At 40.9% G+C, this 14,546-nt stretch overlaps 1 protein-coding gene across 1 annotated transcript in view; it reads left to right on the forward strand.

Annotated features, from left to right (window-relative positions):
- Positions 1 to 4,486: 4,486 nt before the first annotated feature.
- TMPRSS2 (transmembrane serine protease 2) overlaps positions 4,487 to 14,546 on the forward strand; it is a 40,955-nt gene continuing 30,895 nt past the window's right edge. Inside the window, exon 1 of the mRNA XM_020789371.3 lies at positions 4,487 to 10,115. The gene's annotated coding sequence lies outside the window, so the exon portion shown is untranslated. The remainder of the gene's footprint in view (positions 10,116 to 14,546) is intronic.

Consider the following 14,546-nt stretch of genomic DNA (forward strand, 5'->3'; position numbering starts at 1 on the left):
ATAGCTCCAGGTTTATAGCCTTTAAAGCCCTGAAATAAAATACAAATTCAAATGTAAATGCATAAGATTAATAATTCACCCTTCCAGTGCACCTCCTCCACAAGCATATTGAAATTCTACTACCTAAACTAAAGCGGTAAATGGCCTTACCATTTTCCAGAAGAACAGTGGGTTCTGCCTCTCCAGCTCTCTCACTCTTTCTATGTGAAATCTTGAATCACAGCCCCTTCTTAAGATTTCCCCACCTATTGAAACCAAATGATCCATAGGGGTTATACTTATGTTTAAACATATATTTGTAATATTGTAATTTCAAAATATAAATCTATGTCTACTGAAAGAGATAAAATGGAGAGTAGCAATATCTTAATTGAAGATTGATTTCTTTCTGTTTATAAAGAGCTAGATTGTGTTTAAAACTTCCTGTCAGAAATCAATAGATTGCTAACAATACTGGCCGAGTTCAAAAGAAAATGAAAGGACAAGGTAAAAACATTATTCAATCTGTGATGACAAGGAAGAAAATCTCTCAGCATAGAAGTTAATAAATTGAACTTAAAGGGGAGACATAAAATGGGAGAAATGATGAAGAATTAAAAACATAGGAAAAATAAAGTAAAAAATCACAGAGGAAACGCTCTAGTCTAGAGAGTCTGTTAAATTGCTGTATAATTTGCAGCAGATAAAAAAGATGGATTAAGGGAACAACAAATAAGGACTATGATGTAGGAGAGATGCAGGAACTTTTGGTAAAAGCATGTACAAGTAACCTGGAAAATATTGCAAGTTGTGTATTAATATAGGATAGTGTAAATATTATTAAGATTGATTGGGATTAGTGAGTATTCTATAAAAACCAATATCTGTTAACTTTCCAAAACCACTGGGGTTTGTTACACAGCTTATTTGTATAATACACCTTTTAAAAATATTTTAAATGTATTTTTCCCCAGAAGCACTGGTCTTTTGATGCAGTTTTAAACAGGCAGCTGCAGTACTCTGTTTCAGCATGTTGACAAAATTAAAGTGGGGAGAAAGAAAAGCAAAGGACAAAATGTGGTGGGACCTTAAAGACTAATATACTTGTTTCAATGTGAGCTTTTATAGATCAATCCTTACTCAAATGGGAAGATTAGTTAGAACTGGATGACGTGGTGAAATAAACTTGACATGGAAGTGGGGGAGGGGGTCAGTTGCTGGCTTCTGTCACTCCCAGACCAGACTGAGTATGGTTAAAAGATAAGTTTATCCCCAGACAGTAATAGCCAAGGATCCGTTAACACCTGTGGAATATAGCTGGTCAAATCCCTCTTTCATGGGAGGAATTTGCCTGCAGTTCTACCTGACTTTGATTTGATTGCCCTACAAGAAAAACAGCTTGGAACTAAAGACAAGAATTTACAGTAAGATTATAAAATCTGGTTTGTTCTATCTTGTTTGTGATTCAAGAGAAGGCAGAGTGGCAGGGCATTCCAGAATTTCAGTTAAAGAAGATGTAGGATGGGGAGTAGATGACCAATGTTGACACCGTTTCAAACTGTATTGCAGTTGAGCCAAGCATCTGAAGCTCAGTCTTTCTTTTGGTTGATACATATACACTACTGAAAATTCTGAATATGACTCCTTTGTTGTTTCACTACTTCTGGAACAATTGATAACGGGATTTAGTACAAGATTCCTAAACACCCTAATTATTATGATGGTCAATTTGTGGATAATCTTCCACAAAAATTGCAGAGCTCTGGATCCTTTAGGATGATCTTTAAGACATGTACTGCTGGTAGTTTAAATCAGTGGTTCTTAACCTTTGTTACTCGGATGCTTTTGAACTGCAACTCCCAGAAACCCAGTCAGGACAGCTGGTGGTGAAGGCTTCTGGGAGTTGCAGTCCAAAACTCCTGAGTAACCCAATGTTAAGAACCAGTGGTTTAAATGAATGATAAGAAACAAACAAGGCCAGTTGAAAACTGCTGGCATGACTGTTTACATTTTATCTGCAGATACTTGGTTGCTGGTGTCTCCAGATACAGTATATCTCTGTATATATTCTATCCATAATGTGGGTAGTGTTACTGATTTACAGTGGTACGTATGTCAAGACATAAAAGCCATCTGTTTTCTGTTATTTTCTTGCACAATATCCACACTTTGTATCACATTAAAATGTGACACAAAGTATGGATATAGTGCAAGATAAGAGATTAAGATGGCAGCAAGTGAATATGATGAATATTAATTTCTTTTTAAATTTAGATACGAGATATGTTCTGCAAAGCACTGTATGTTCTTCTGAAGCAAATATTGACTTTGTCTTGTGTGTATTATCATCAGGTCATTTGTTTTCAGACTAAACCTTTATTATCATCTGGGTTACAGCAAATGATTCAAGGAATAAAACACTGCTGTGATTTGATAAAAGATACAGAATAAGAGATTGAAATAGAGAAAAAATGAGAAAAGCTCATGAATCTTTGGGCTACAGAGTTTATACCATCTATGCTCAACGTTAGGCAGGAATATTAAAAAAATGAGTTGCAGCCAAACAAGTTTGTTATGTTGCTAAAAGTTGTAGGGATTTTGAATTGGAGTCTGGAAATATAAAAAAACAGCATACATTTTGGAATTATTTGCAGGCAGGCTACAGCTTTCAGATTCCTGTACTTGCCTTGATATGGGAAGATTTGGTTTGATTGAAGATGTGAAAGCTGGTGGAACATCATCTGGGGGAATAACTGTTGGAAATATTAATAATATTCCCAAATGACTTCTTGTTAATATGTCATAAGTAGAGTCTGTTATACAATAATTAAATAATAATAAAACACCAGGAATGGATTTAAAGCAGCTTAAGCTTTAGAGGAAAAGCTTAAAGGAGACGAGCCAGCCTTTGTAGCCTTGGGCAAGCTGCGGAGTCCTAGAATTTTCCAAGAAGAAGGGAATAGTAAACCACTTCTGTCATACATAGCAGTGAACTTAATGGCATGCAATTATTATTATCTTGCTTTACTGTCTGGTTTATTTACTCGCATAAACAATACAGGGTTCATTCCTAATGATTGGAAGCTCAGTATAATCATTACACTGTTTTAAAAAGGAGACTGAAAGGATCTCATATTACAATTAGTCTAACTGATATTGCTGTAAAAGTCTATGCAACATTTCCCTTACAGAAATTGGAGGACTGGGCACAGCAAAATTCCATCTTAGTGAAAGAACAAAGTAGGCATTTTGTTTTAGTGTTCACAAAATGCAGCAAAAAGGTGGGCAGTTCTACACTGCAATTATTGATTTAAGGGCACCTTTCAATTTGATAAATAGAAATTTCTTATGGGATATACTCTTGAATAAAAGGGTTGACTGAAAACTCTTCTTCCTAATTAAATTAAATGCCATTAAAGCAATTGCAAAAGCAATTTCTAGGGTTTTCTAGGTATACAAAACTCAGATATAGTTTACTATTCCCTTCTTTGGGAGGTGTTCTTGACTGTGTGGCTTGCCTGAAGCTACAGAGGCTGTCTTTTCTGGGAGGCATATTTAGGTAGGTCTGTACAGACAACTGAGGAAGTTCAGGTCTTTTTGTCAGCAGAATGATCTGGTCACTAATAGGATTATACCATAAGTCAGGGATCCCCAGTCCACGGCCTGGTACCGGGCCATGGCCTTGGCAGGACCGGGCCATAGAGACAGATCTCCTACCCCCCCCCCTGCACGGACTTCCCACATGCCTACCCACCCACATGCACAGCCTGCACACACACACACACACACACAGGTGTCCCACCCACTTGTGCATGCACGCACAGGCCCTGCCCCCCAGCTGGTCTGCGGTTTGGAAAAGGTTGGGGACCACTGCCATAAGTGGTCATCTTTGGCAGAAATGAAAAGGGGTTTATTTGGGTCTGGAAAAAAAATCCATCTGGTAGCATCTCATAATTAAAAGGCGCCTTCTTCTTGGGAGGAAAGCGATGACAAATCTGGACAGCATCTTGAAAAGCAGAGACATCACCTTGCCAACAAAAGTCCGAATAGTCAAAGCTATGGTTTTTCCTGTCGTGATGTATGGAAGTGAGAGCTGGACCATAAAGAAAGCAGACCGCCGAAGAATTGATGCCTTTGAATTGTGGTGCTGGAGGAGGCTCTTGAGAATCCCCTGGACTGCAAGGAGAACAAACCTATCAGTTCTAAAGGAAATCAACCCTGAGTGCTCACTGGAAGGACAGATCCTGAAGCTGAGGCTCCAGTACTTTGGCCATCTAATGAGAAGAAAAGACTCCCTGGAAAAGACCCTGATGTTGGGAAAGTGTGATGGCAAGAGGAGAAGGGGACGACCGAGGATGAGATGGCTGGACAGTGTCTGTGAAGCAACCAACATGAACCTGACACAACTCCGGGAGGCAGTAGAAGACAGGAGGGCCTGGCGTGCTCTGGTCCATGGGGTCACGAAGAGTCGGACATGACTAAACGACTAAACACACACACACAGCATCTCATAATTATATGGGAATCATGGGCATCACAGGTAAAGAGGAATAAGCATCCATCTGCATTCAGGCTTTCAACACCTTAGTGAATTATAGGTATCCATTCACTCTATCCAATTATAAAGATGTATAAGGCAAAGAGCTCAGGCAAAAACAAAAGAAAAGCAAACAAACAAACAAACAAAAGACAAAAACATTGTGGCACCTTAAAGACTAACTGCTATATTTTAATGTGAGCTTTTGTGGACACATCCAATTGCTCAGAAGTGTTTTGCCTGAAATGCTAGCACAGACTAACATGGCTACCTTTCCTAAAACTACTACTAAGGCCAAGATGTTGCCATTGGTGGGGTTTTTTTTTTTTTGGCACAGAAATTTTGGGGTTTACCTATAAAGAGAAGATTGAAAGAACAAGTACAAAACTGATTTTTAAGTTGATCCTATTGGGGGGGGGGGGTTTCCACAAAACTTAATTTTTAGTAAAATGTATATTTCTTATGTGCTGTCACATCATTTCTGATACACATCAATGCTAATGGTTTTCAAACTATTGGCGATGTCCAAGGAATAGTATGCCATTGCCACACCCTAGTGAGTTTCTGCTACCAATGGGGATTTCAACCTAGGTATCCTAGGTCCTAGTCAGTCACTCCACCTATTAGAGTGACTCACATTAAAGCTCACATTAAAATATAGCCATGAGTCTTTAATCACCACACTGATTCTCAATGTACATATAATTTATAAACTCTTATTTTCTCTTTGGCACAGCAGCAAACTGTCCAAGAGGAAATAGCAGTGTGGTATTTGTCAGAAGGAGATAATGAAACTGATGGAATGTTAGTGATAAAAAGGCAGTGTTAAGTCTCAGGTATCACTGTAGCAGGGCACCACAACTGAGATTATGAGCATGAGGGTAAAAAAAAAAACTAGAAAAACACCAAGACAGAGAAGCAGCCTCTGAGGTGTTCAGCAGAGCTTTCTATCTCTTTTGCTAAATCACTGCTATTTATTTAGTAAACCCCCTACTTGCTATTTAATTAGTGACAGCAATCACTATAATTAATGTATGCAATTTATAAAAGGCAAATAAAGAGTATGGTGTAAGAACATTTATCCCCTCCCTCCCAGACTATTGGCTTCGGGGGGGGGGCTCCACAGCTGACCATAGAGGCATCAACAGTGATACAAATAGCAGTTAAAGAGGGAACGGTTTTTTTTTTAACTGGCACCATAGTTTACATGGGGCTTTTCTTTTCCTGCTTTCTATGGAATGATACTGAGGTTCCCCCCTCTGCATGTATGTACTTAATTGACATTGCTTAAACTCCCTGTGTGAACTAAATTAATACAATGGCACTCTCTTTAAAAAGTAATCCATTAAATTTTCAAACACTGGTTCAGAATACCTCACAGGCAGGGAAAAAAAATCTACCTTCCAGGACACAATTAGATATGCCTCTTGGAAATTTCATATATACCACTGTGAAGCGGGGACCTTTGTATTTTCTCCAAAATTGTTAAAAATGCACTAGCCTTCTAGAGGCCTTCAAAAAGGGAGGCTTTTTCTCATTAATGTGGTGGGAAACACCAGAGCAGGTAGGTAACATTGTCCTTTCTATTAAGTTGTTGGGTTCAAAAATTCTCTTGGAACTAAGACTTTGTAATCCTAAAGGCTTTGGTCTCCCTCTCTGTAAAAGTCAAATTAAGATAGTGACTTTCCTCAGAATGTGGTGAGAATAAATGAAATAGTGTTTGCAAATCAGGAATTGTATATAAATTGACATGTAGTAGCTGTAAAGGCTGAAAGAGATTGCTTTCGTATATTTACATGTGTATACATACACATATATACAACTTAGGATGCTCACGTTTTAAGCAGGTGTGACACAGCAAGCAGCTTAAGAGCGGACAGTTTTGTTTCCTTGTGTCTGTCACAAGTATTCACCTACTGCCTCAGTGACCATTCTTTGACAGTAAGCCTATTATCATCTTTATAAATCACTGTGTTTGTGGAGGACTACATGGATGAGGGAAAACCTTCATAACTTTTAACTCTGAAGGCTTTATTTATTTCACACAGCATATCTCTATACGTATTCTCAGAGGTAAGCCTTCTTGTATTCTGTGGGGCTTATTTGCAGCTAAGTGATAAGATGCAGGCTCATATCCAGGGGCATATTAGTTTTGACTGTACACATTTGAACTGTTCATTCACTGGAGTTTTGGGGCGGTATGCAGTCTCTCTTATCTAACAGAGTACTGCCAGCAAAAAATAAAGCACTACATAATGTAAAGCAATTTTAAGGTTTAATATTGCAGTCCCTTTTTTTTTGAAACATAAAAAAGCAAGGAAAATTTGGACACTTTATTCCATTTTTAATTTTTAATAAATACTGTATGTTAAAATACTTTGGCTGCAAATCAGCACAGTAAGGTGAAATATGTTGCAGAGTGTGCCCACAAATGTATTTTTGAACCCCTAACTTCACATCCATGGTAACTTTATCATGGAATGCATTGCCCCATGATATCCGCAAACATTAGGATAGGATCTAGGATCTGCCTTCTCCCTACAGAAGACTTCTGACCCAGTGGAGCATTTCTGCGAGAGTACAAAAGCACCAGCAATTTTTGCCCTATGCATTCCCTTATTTATCCCCCTGGTTGTACTTGTCACTATTTTAATGTGAAGTTCTGTCTTGGCCTCCTTGATCTTAACAGGGGTTCTGTGTAAAAATGTGTAGCTTGGGGATGTTTGTTTCCACCAGTGACCTAAAATAGTTATGAGTCATTGTAAATGATACCAGCGTCCTCACGTTTTTTTGTTAAACTTGCTTGCAATTTCAAGGATGATCTCATAATTTCTTCCAGTTCCTGTTTAGGAAAAAAAAATCATATTCATCTGCCACACCCAGACATGTGAGAAGGAACTTAATATTGCCATTACTAATTTCAACTGACATTTTGATGTTGCTAATGTGATTTATACTTTTCCAGCCATGGCCTGCTAGTAATTGTTAAAAAAAAAAAATTGAAGGAAGGGACCTGAAAAAAATGTCAAAGGGTGTTTAGAAATGTTGCTGTTAGAAAGGTTTCTTGTTGCCTGTAATGGCTGTAAACTCTGTTTACTTCTGTCTACTCTGAAGTAATTACCACTGAGTTTAGTGTGTTAATTATTCGTTACATTTTTATCCTAACTATCTTCCAATTAAAAGTTATGTACACCATTCCCACTTCCTCCATTTTATCCTTACAACAGTCCTATGAGGTAGGTCAGAGTAAGAGTAAGTCAGCAACCCAACGTCACTCAGTATATTTCATAGCTTAGTAGGGGCTTGAATCTGGATCTTCTGGCTCCCAGCTCATCTATTGGTTTCAGCAGGAGTTATTTTTTAACAAGTCAGTATGTGTAGGCTTTGTAGCACCATTTAAACTTTTTGGAACCCATGGAAGACATCATATGACTGATGCATATTTAGCCAATAATATGCAGAGCAAGTACGACTGCCACAAACCAGTTGTACTTACTTGTGCCAGGTTTTGAATCATGCTTGAAGTAAGTCACTATACTGATGCATATCTATGACTGTAAGTAATAATTTTACTTACTGGAAAAAACAATGTTGTTAGGAAAGGATAAAGACAGTAGGAATAGAGGAAAACCAAATACAGTATGAGACGAATTGACTCAATAAAGGAAACCACAGCACTGAATTCACAATACATGAGCAGGGCCGTTAATAATAGGACCTTTTGTAGTCACTAAAATATAGGGTTGTATAGATCAAAAGCAACTTGATGGTACATAATAATGGGAAATAATGACCCTTGAAATAGGTGAAAACACTTTGCTACCATAACTCACTGCCCATTCAAGAACATTTGACTGACTGACTTACTGTTAATGGAACAAAAGATTTATTCCTTAGTAGCAAGACCTATCCTATAGGAGTGCTTTGAATATGATCTCTGTGTGGTCTAATCTACTATACATAATTTATCACATGGATTTTTGTATAGTTTCCTGAAACTCCCCCACTGGGAGGGCAATTGGACATTCCCCCCAAAATCATTCATTTATTATATTAGTTTGTACCAATGGGAAACATGTTACATAGTGTAGTAAGTTACAACTACAGTAGGTTCATTAGTTGGTACGTCAACTCCTGTAAGTTCAATTGATTCATTGGGCCAACTCTAGTTATGACTTACTACACTAAGTAACAGGATTTCAGCTCCAAGTGGTACTGGAACTCCAACTCCCATCAGCTGCAGCCAGCCAACCAACATATTGGTTGGCTGGCTGCAGGGGTTGGACTAGATGGGCTTATAGAATTTTCATAGACATTGTTCTGTGGAGATTCATATGTTCCCTCCAAACATATATAACAGTAAGCCACAATTCCTGAATTATTCCAGATTTCTTAGAATGAAGCATTTTGTCTGGGCTTGTTCAGATGTGTTCTTTCTCACTGTCATTTCACATCTGAGAATGGTTGCAGAAATCAGCAGGACAAATATGCATATACCTATAGCCAAGGAAGCAAGGCTTGCTGCTTCCCACAGGCAACTTGTAAGGGAAACAGGGATGTGTTCCCCCTCCTCAGATCTTGGGGGAAGAAATACATTCTCCCCGCTCCCATGTGAATATGCATTGCCACCAAGAGATCCAAATCCTCTTTTGGCTGCTGGAAGCATTCCCCTGTCTTTAATCCACATTCTGGCAGGCAGAAGGTTAATCAGGTGCAGAGTTTCCTAGCGCGGGGTTTGCTTCAACCCTGTTGAAGGACTGCTTGCCACACAGGTGCTGGACTTCCAGGTGACGCGGGTCTCGGAGGACTGTGCCTTCCAGCATTCCTTCCCATTGCCTTAGGTTACCTACGGCTGGTGGGAAATGCAGTCCAATACCATCTGGAGGCCCAGAAGTTCCCCAGCTCTCCTTCGGAAGCCTAAGGAGCTCAACCTGCACCCTTGCCATTAATCACGGAATTCCTCTTTGTCCCGGAGGCTACCCGTAACCCACAAGTACGTTTGCGCCTTTCACTGAGGTCAGAAACCTGAGGCTACGTGACTGAGATGAGGCAATGGGGAGGTCACTTGGCGTGTTTGCTCAAAAATAGTTTCCCCCCCCCCCGGCTCCACGGAGACCGACTGGCAGGTAAGGGCGCACAGGAACGCAGCCTGAAGCGCGTCCTGCTATGAGGAAGGAAGTAACACCGCCCCCCCCCCCCACACACACACACCGCGAGGAGGGCCTTTCCCTCAGTTCCTGCGGGTGAATAACAGCCTGTCGATCCCTCCTGCGGGGGTGAAGTGATAAAAGGGGAGGAGGGAGGACACAAGGAGACGCCAGGAAACGACTGCCGCCGCCGCCGCGTCCTCCTCCTCCTCCTCCTCCCGCCGGTGCCAGCCTCCTCTCTCAAGGCGCGAAGCGTTGTCTCCTTGCCCTCTGTAGCCCTTCCTCTCGGCAAGGAGTCCGGTTGGTGTTTCTCTCCCCGCAGGGAAAAGTGGCCGCCGGGAGTGGCGCTGAGGCACTTCTTCCAGTCTCTCTCTCTCTCTCTCTCTCGTCCCACACCGCCCCGGGCTGGAAGTGAGCGGCGAGGAGTCGGCACAAGCGCTCCGTTCCCTCAGGTAAGCGCCCAGATCAGCTGCTTCTGGGGGACCGAATCGCCTTCGTGACTCCGGGTGGCGGCGGAGGGGGGGGGAGCTCTGCGCGCCCTTGTGCTTGTCCATATCGGGCTTTCATGTGGGAGAGGTGGGAAATAGCTCCTTCTCTCCCGTTGTGTAGATACAAGCGGGCAGTTTGTACGCGTAAGCGAAAAGCGGCTGAACGCCAACGGGTGTAAACTGGTTTTCTTTTTTCTTACGAGGGGAGTCAGAAGTCCTGCTCTTATGAGTGGTTGGTCCGTCAATGAAGCTGCTCTTCTCACATTAAACTAAAGGGGTTTCTTCCACAAGTGTGACTTTATTTTTATTTTTAACAGGGAGGGAAGAACGGGGTAGTCAGACAAAAGGGGCGGAAGATGGAATTGCTAAATGTCTCCGCTCCCGGTCCTAGTCCCTTTTGGACTAGATCGGCTTGTATGTTTGTTCTGAAGTGACCTTGCATCAAGCGGTGTCTTGGTGATGAATGCCGAAACACCTGCGGCTTCTTTAATGAGCTACCTATACTAGGACTTCAGTTGGTGCTACATTGGTAACGTAGAGGGGACAGTGTTCCGTAATCTGACAGTATCCTGGAAGATTACTCTTGGTCTGGTGTTCACCAACATGTGGCCTGAACAAGATTGCTTTCTTTAAAATATTTTTACCCCACTTTTCTCTAAAGAAAAGGGACCCTATTATGTCAATTAAAATACACTTTTTACACGAAATGGAAAACAGAAAATGAAACAGAGGAAGGGAAAAAGGATGTCAGATCTTCAGCATGCTATGAACCTATATTTTTGAGGCTTTGGAAAATGTGCTTGGGTATTATTTGATCAATATTAAGTCAGACTGTGAGAAAAGGAGTAATATCTCTGATTATTTAAAATCTTTTATGGGGTGTGTTGAGGGCATGGAGAATGAATAGACTCCACCCCTAGTCTTAATGCTGGACTTCATATCAGCTTTAGGATACTAGACTCAGACTCTTTTTTATTGTTGAATATGGTAAAGGTTGTGACTGCCCTGTTTAATAGGGTATGTGGGCAATTGCTTCTTTCACATACTGTGAATGTTCCATAGGGTTGGTGAGTTTATTAAGAGGGTCTGCTCCTTCTCAATGAAAAATATTTACCCATAGAATGGCTTTATTGATTCTCCTCCACTGTGTTATTCCTTGTGTTTGTGTCCTCTTATTTAAGTTAAAATAGGATAAGCCTGAAGTTGAGGATTGCCTGGAATCCAATCCCCTGGATAAGATGACAGGGGGCTTCTCTGGTTTCAAAGAGGGAAGCACTTGATATTCAAACATGTCCTTCTCTGGCTAGGAGGGCTTACCACTTTATCCTGTTCTTTCTCTTTAATGTGTCTGTTGCAAACAAAGTTATACTATGCAGAACTTTCCTCCTCTCTGTATTTGCATGTTAAGAAAAGAGTCATCTATGGAATCTCTGTTTCCAGTACGGCACATAAAAGGCAATAAAAGAAAGCCTAATGCTAACTTACTATTTCTGGACCCTCTGTCCACATCTAGGAAATTTTACCTCCCCCCCCCCCCCAATACAACTTTCGGAATCTCCCCAGGGCTTACAAGCTCTGCACCAACCACTGAAACTTCCTGAACAGATACTTCTATTCTTTTTGTTCAGTTGGGGAATAAATTACACTTCTATGATTGCTTTAATTGCTTTTCTGTAGTTGAGCTGCTGTGGTGTAGTAAGATAGGACAGAGTGTTAGAAACTTAACAATGCAACGGTTGTCACAGAAACAAACACACCAAGTGTTCTTAGTCAAACTATGCATCCTTTTCTCATCTTGACTTACCTCATGGGAGCTTCTCCTCCATTGTGGCATTTTTATTGTTTAAATGAGGCAGGGGTTGGGGGGTGTCCATTGCTCCCCCTCATATTCTTCCCCAAAACCTTCAGTTGAACATGGGGGGGATCCTTAGTGGCAGTTAGGCCTTTATTTTCATAGGATGCGGGAAGGATAGGTTAAAAAAGTTTACCTTCTGCCACTAGAATCATACTGAGGAAAGCTTTGCTTAGGGAAGCAGTTGCGGCTGGAAGGAAACATTGTATATGAACATTTTGGATAAAATTGGATTAAAACATTTTGGAGGGAGGGAGATAGGAAAGTTGACTCAAAACACCAGAAACACCAAAAATGATGGATTACATGATTCCGACCCCTTTTTTCTTGGCATCCAGCAGTAGTGTGGTGTACAGCGAAAACCTGATCGAGTTATTTTGCATTACCAGGAAGCAACACCTGACAAATACGGAGCAGACATTATGAAAGTCTTTCTCTCTCCTTGTAGCCAATGTAACAAAATATGGACTTTAATTTGAAGACCTCTTAATTTTCTTCTCTCTCTCTCTCTGTATGACATCTGGTGCTTCATAAATAAATAATGCTTCAGAATAAATGGATATCCCAAAGATTAGTAATTAAGGTGGGGAAATGGCAAGTTGATGTAGTTAAGACTGAAAGAAAATCTTCCACCCTTTTGGTGGGGGGGAGTAAGTCCCATTGAATAAGATTGGGAACCTACTATTGGATAAGCATTGTTAGACAGTGCAGTTAATTTCTGTTGCAGAAGACGGGGAACTGCTCTCTCTAGAGCTACAAAATATATTGAGTGAAAAAGAAGAAAAATGAAGCCTTTCTCTTTCTATTTTAATACAGCAAAGGCAGCTTAAAATATCTCAACATAAGCAGTACACACAAATATCTGTATAAAGTTTCCAAATCAAATGCATTTAAGAATGAACTGTTATCCTATGCAGTTTTGTGTCGGACTGTGTTCAATAAAATGGAATATTATTCTCCAGATATCATTCATGGCTTTTGTTTTAAAAAACAAGAATGAAATTTAACAATTTTGAGTCACTCCTGGACTTTAAATAACCTTTCCCTTGATATTCTCAAAATTCATTTAGTTTTTAATCGCAGCAGCTAATCAATTCAAAATGAGATTGAGATTTAATAGAATTAACACTTTTGGATGTCAACTGCTGTGATCTCTTGAATATTTATTTATTTATTTAACTTATATGCCGCCCACACTACTCTGGGCAGCTTACAACAATTTAAATGCAATAAAAAGATAAAACAATAAAAATACAATTAAAAATACAGTACTCTAAAAATTGCCCTCAGGACCCACAGTTGATATTATTTCATTTAAAAATCTTCTGGAACAGGGGGTCCAGGAGCACCCCCAAGCTACGGACCCTGTCAGTGGTGTCGAAAGCCACTGAGAGGTCCAGGAGTATCAAAAGGGTCACACTCCGCATTTCTCTCTTGGCAAAGGTCCTCGTACAGGGCGACCAAGGCAGTCTCCATACCAAAGCCCAGCCTGAAAGCTGATTGAAATGGATCCAGAAAATCCGCTTCATCCAGCAGCACCTAGAGTTGCCTGGCCACAACCCACTCCAACACCTTGCCCAAATAAGGGAGGTTCGCCACTGGTCGGTAGTTAACCACTAGCACTGGGTCCAGGTTAGGCTTTTTTAAGGAGTGGCCAAATTACTGCCTCTTTCAAGGTGGTAGGGATGACTCCCTCTATCAAAGAGACGTTCACGGCCTCCTGGACCCAGGTGTGAACCCCACTGGCAGATCTTCCAATTAGCTAAGATGGGCAAGGGTTGACCAGAGTGGTGGTAGAACAAACAGATCCAAGCACCCTGTCCACAGGTCTCAACAATTGAAACTCATCAATATTACCAGCACATATAGTAAACCACCCTTTCCCCTAACAACATCAGCATTTTGCATTCTACACTGGATTTTCCAAGCAGCAAGGGACAATTAGCTATGGTTCCAAAATCTCCAGTTCCAAGAAAAAGAATACTGCAAATCATTTGTTGTTGCCGTTTAGTTGTTCAGTCGTGTCCGATTCATCATGACCCCATGGACCAGAGCATGCCAGGCCCTCCTATCTTCCACTGCCTCCTGGAGTTTGGTCAAATTCATGTTGGTAGCTTCGATGACACTGCCCAACCATCTCGTCCTCTGTCGTCCCCTTCTCCTCTTGCCTTCACACTTTCCCAGCATCAGGGTCTTTTCCAGGGAGTCTTCTCTTCTCATGAGATGGCCAAAGTATTGGAGCCTCAGCTTCAGGATCTGTCCTTCCAGTGAGCACACAGGGTTGATTTCCTTCAGAATTGATAGGTTTGTTCTCCTTGCAGTCCAGGGGACTCTCAAGAGTCTCCTACAGCACCACAATTCAAAAGAATCAATTCTTCGGCAGTCAGCCTTCTTTATGGTCCAGCTCACTTCCATATATTGCTACTGGAAAAACCATAGCTTCGACTATGCGGACCTTTGTCAGCAAGGTGATGTCTCTGCTTTTTAAGATGCTGTCTAGGTTTGTCATTGCTTTCCTCCCCAGAAGCAGGCGTCTTTTAGTT

This window comes from Pogona vitticeps, chromosome 3, assembly GCF_051106095.1.
Source record: "Pogona vitticeps strain Pit_001003342236 chromosome 3, PviZW2.1, whole genome shotgun sequence".
Taxonomy (NCBI): Eukaryota; Metazoa; Chordata; class Lepidosauria; order Squamata; family Agamidae; genus Pogona; species Pogona vitticeps.